This window comes from Zea mays, chromosome 1 (genome assembly GCF_902167145.1).
Source record: "Zea mays cultivar B73 chromosome 1, Zm-B73-REFERENCE-NAM-5.0, whole genome shotgun sequence".
In the NCBI taxonomy this organism is placed as follows: domain Eukaryota; kingdom Viridiplantae; phylum Streptophyta; class Magnoliopsida; order Poales; family Poaceae; genus Zea; species Zea mays.
The window spans coordinates 117277013-117281885 of NC_050096.1; the positions used below are offsets into that span (position 1 = coordinate 117277013).

The window sequence follows — 4873 nt, forward strand, 5'->3', positions numbered from 1 at the left end:
GAGGGAGATAGCCCAGTATGTATCGGAATGTGACACCTGTCAGAGGATAAAGGCAAGCCACTTAAAATCAGTTGGTGCCTTGCAACCCCTATCGATACCTTTATGGAAATGGGATGACATCAGCATGGATTTCATTGTGGGTCTACCCAACACCTCTCGACATCATGATTCAATCTGGGTCATTGTGGACCGATTGACAAAAGTGGCACATTTTCTTCCAGTGCACACCACCGATAAGGCTCATAAGTATGCAGAGTTGTACATTGACCAAATTGGTTGTTTGCACGGTTTACCTCAGACAATTGTCTCTAACCGAGGAGCCCAATTCATAGCCAGATTTTGGGGAGCAATTGCAAGAGTCCTTAGGGACCAAGCTAATAAGGAGTTCAGCTTACCACCCCTAGACTGATGGCCAGACCAAAAGGGTAAATCAAGTTCTTGAAGATATGCTGAGGGTTTGTGCTATCAGTTACGGAAAGAACTGGGATAAGTACCTCTCTTTGGCAGAGTTTGCTTATAACAACAGTTATCAATCCAGCCTGAAGATGGCACCTTTTGAAGATTTATATGGAAGAAGGTGTCGGACACCCCTCAACTGGTCACAACCCGGCAAAAGAGAAATTTTTGGGCCTGACCTAGTGACAGAAGCCGAAAGAAAGGTCAAGCTGATCGGGAAGAACCTAGAAGCTGCTCAGACCAGGCAAAAGAGTTACCATGACAAGAGAAGGAAACCCCTCCAGTTTGAAGTGGGAGATTTTGTATATCTGAAAGTATTGCCCACAAAAGGAGTGCAAAAGTTTGGGATCAAAGGCAAGTTAGCCCCTCGCTACATTGGACCTTATGAGATCATAAAAGCATGTGGACCCGTGGCATACAAAATGAAGCTACCTCCAAAGCTGTCTGCCATCCACAATGTATTCCATGTATCCCAATTGAAGAAATGTGTTCGATTACCAACCGAGGTCATAGCAGAAGCAGACGTGGAGATAGAGCCAGATCTATCATATCAAGAGTACCCCTCCAAGGTTCTGGATTGCAAGGAAAGATCAACTTGTGCGAGGTCAATCAAAATGTATAAGATCAAGTGGAGTAACCATTCAGAGGAAGAAGCTACCTGGGAGACTAAGGAATATCTGCGTTCAAACTATCGGGATTGTCTACCTAAGGAAATCGGTACATAACCATAACCCAGCCCCCTGCCCTTTGAATCTAAATATAAGAAGATGATCTTAACATAAACCGAGTTAGGTTATAAAACTAAATCAAAAAGGACTTCCTTCTAAAGTTGCAAAGAGGATGACATTCGAAGAGCAGGTTTCTAAAGGACCTTAGTAACAAACCCACACCATGAAAACAAGCCATAACCTTTTCCTCACCCCTGAGGATCCCGACTCGAATCTCAGGACGAGATTCCTTTAAGGGGGAAGGCTGTAACACCCCAGTGTTACTCATAGAATTGTCTACAATTCCTTTATAAACATCTCAGGTTAATTCAATACCTTTCAAAGTCAAAAGACATGAGAAAGGCTCTGCTGTCCAGATTTGGACAGATCAAGAGATCACACTTCAAACAACTGTAATTTAACTTATAGATCACCAAAAAGGGTGATCCAAAATTTTTTGGAAAGCTTAAGAAAAGTACCACAATTCTCCTATAATTACTAAGAGCTGATTCTCAGTTTAACTTGGGCAAACAAGGTTATTTTCGAAATATGTACAGAATTTGGACAGATTCTGAGTCTAGGCTTGAGAAAATCATAACTCCCAAACTACTAGTTTTATGGCCATGATATGTTTACACCAACAAGATAACGAAGTTAGCTACAAGTTTTATGTATAACACTTTCACAGAAAACGTGATTTACTTCACTCAATTATTACCACAACAGAGAGAATATGTGCAACAAAATTTAGCTCAGGGACTATCAGATTCCCTAGGCAAACATCACCACAAAGCACCTATGCTAATCGCAAAAGAATCATCGACCATCTAACTATTTAGCCCACCATTCAAGCTGACAATTATAGATAGCGAAGGAACTCATCCAAAATTAAATTCAACTAGGAGACTATAAGCACAACGTCGAGCTACAATTTAGCCCATACGTCGAGCACCTAATGAACGACACCTCGGGACTTCGCTTTCATATTCAACCAAACCTCCAAGGATTACTATCCTCAAAAGCACACAATAACATACACACAATTAGCATCTAATTAATTTATGTCGGTTACAGGTACTGGTGATGAATAACATAAGGAGAACAACTATTCCTTACCGGGGTAAACGACGACGTGACCGGAACTGCATAGATCGAGATGGAGCTCGCTGCGGTATTTCATCGAACACATCGAGGGCGCGACACGAAGGAGTGTCGTGCTGCTGCTGCTCCATGGCCTAGGGCGAGAGCAAGCACCAGGGAAAATGACATCGGCAAGGTTGAGGACGGGCAGCCCAGTTCGGCGTCGGACAGAGGCGAACTGAGCAGCGGCGCTTGCTGTCAAGTTAAGACGACGGCGATGACACAAGTCCGGAACAGTGGTGAACGACGGCGCAAGACGAGCAGGGAGACGACGATCTGCACTACGACAGGAAAGACGCAGCAGTCCCCAACGGCGTGGGGAGGACCAGCTGGTGGCGCTGTTGCTACTCGTTGGGTGGACGTCAGGGGGCCGAGCACAACATCTAGAGCGGCGGCGCGGTGGTGCCTAGGAGCTGAGCAGATCCATGAACGGAGTTGGGAGACATGGCCAGCTTCAACGAACGGTGCTGGGAGTAGGGAGGCCGGGACGGGATGGCCGTGCGCCATGGCCGAGATTTGGGCGAGCTAGCAGGGGCAGCCGACGTATGGAAACTAGGAGGCCAGCAACGTTTGTCCTTGAAGCTAACGATAGCAGGGAATTTCTAGAAATTGAACGTGATGCTTGAGAAAGGAGGTGGCGTGGAGTTAGAAGATAGAGATGGCTAGGGAATTCTCCAGGAGATGACGTGGGAGGATAATAGAGATAGGGATGGTGAAGAGATATTCCGTGAACATGCTGCTCCATAAAAGACAAGCAATAAGTAGGGGTGGAAACGGATCGAATACGCACGGATACGAATTCGAATGTTACAATTTACCATATTTTAGTCCGAATTCGGATACGAATTCGAATATCTTCGGATACGAATACAAAACGGATAGTCGAATATGAATTCTTATTCGAATATTTACTCAATTCAACTCAAATAGCATACTCTAAAATTTAACATATGTATATGTGAATTTTTATTTAAGTACAAGTTTATAGATAGTCAAAACAAACTTAAAAAATAGATTTCTCATGATACTCTATATCTAAGTCAATAAAACTATATAAATAATATTTTTAAACTATTGAATCGTGTAACAAAAGGTAAACAACAACACGTGATATTTAGTAAGTGACATTTGTACAAATACAATTAAACTAAAATTGATATAAAATAGTAAATGTACCAACAAAAACAACTTTTTCGTTCTAAAATGAATGAATGTCTTATATAAATGTGTTAACAAAACTTTAATGAAAACATGAAGAAATTTATATCTTTATTATAAAGTGGAGAGTTATAGTTGAATGTTTATGGAACTTCGTTGAGATGTGTTCACTATATAGATAAAGTGAAGAGTTATAATTAAATGTTTATGAAACCTATTAAATTTTATTATTGAATATCACTATAAATATATGATATATTTATTTATCATATAAATATTTTTTTAATATTTTAAATGATATGTATCATTTTTAGTATATTATTAAACTTAAAAAACATTTTTAATTAGTAATTAGTGATACAGTTAAGTTTTAAATGGTTTCATGGAACATTTGTTTTTCACGAATACGGATAGCATCGAATGTTTCATGGTTTTTTCGAATACGAATATGGAATCGGATAGAGAAAAGTACTATAAATCGAATTCGAATATATCCATTTAACATCTATATTGAAATCGAATACGGATACGGATATCCATATTAGCAGTTCTAGCGAATACGAATACGAATAATTCGGATTTCCAAACATCCATTTCCAGCCCTAGCAATAAGGATAGCTGATAGAAGAAACTAGTACACGGAAGGGATAAAATTGTGATAAAATTTAATAAAAGATATTTTCTGCATTTAGTTAACGTAGACAGGGAGACAAATCTAATTTTTAAGGTTTAAAAGAGGCAAAGATGTGTTGGATGAAAACAATATCAGGTATATAATTTAGACCGAATTCGATTTGGTGAACAATCGCAGGACCAGATAAATTTCTACCAGTTATTAATATCCAATCATTTGGATTTGTTCAGGCAGGATATAAACAGATCGAAATAAAACGACATTTGGGTTATGCATATTATTTTCTTGACTTTGAAATAGTAAACCGAATCGGCTAACAATTATTACGGATTCGGTTAGTTCGGGTTCAGTTTATTTAAACAGCCTGCCCCTAGTAGTGTCTCTACCGAATTTGTAGAGATTGCTCGAACAAGAGCGAAATAATTAGGGGACGTTTCTAATTTGCCTTAATCGATGAATTTTAAATTTGCATTCGTTTTAGTTAAATTTAGACGAATTTTCACCGCCATCCGAACATTCGACTAATATCTCTACGCCTTATATTTCTTGGACATGAACGCGGTCGAAATTATAAACTCGAACTAATTCCGAAATTGCACTCACGCTCTCGACCAATCTAAACAGCACCGGACTCGACATTTTTGAAGGTTACTAAAGTCCAAACTTCGTGAAATATTTTGGAGAGTCCCGATAGACATAGATGAAAAATACTGATATGCGAATATGATTAGGATATAGAGACTGTTATTCTTATTGGTATCCCGTAATTACGTTCATA

At 39.5% G+C, this 4873-nt stretch overlaps 1 pseudogene; it reads right to left on the reverse strand.

The window, feature by feature from the left end:
- Window positions 1-1965: 1965 nt before the first annotated feature.
- On the reverse strand, window positions 1966-3005 carry LOC118476041 (uncharacterized; annotated as a pseudogene).
- Between the last annotated feature and the right edge of the window lie 1868 nt (window positions 3006-4873).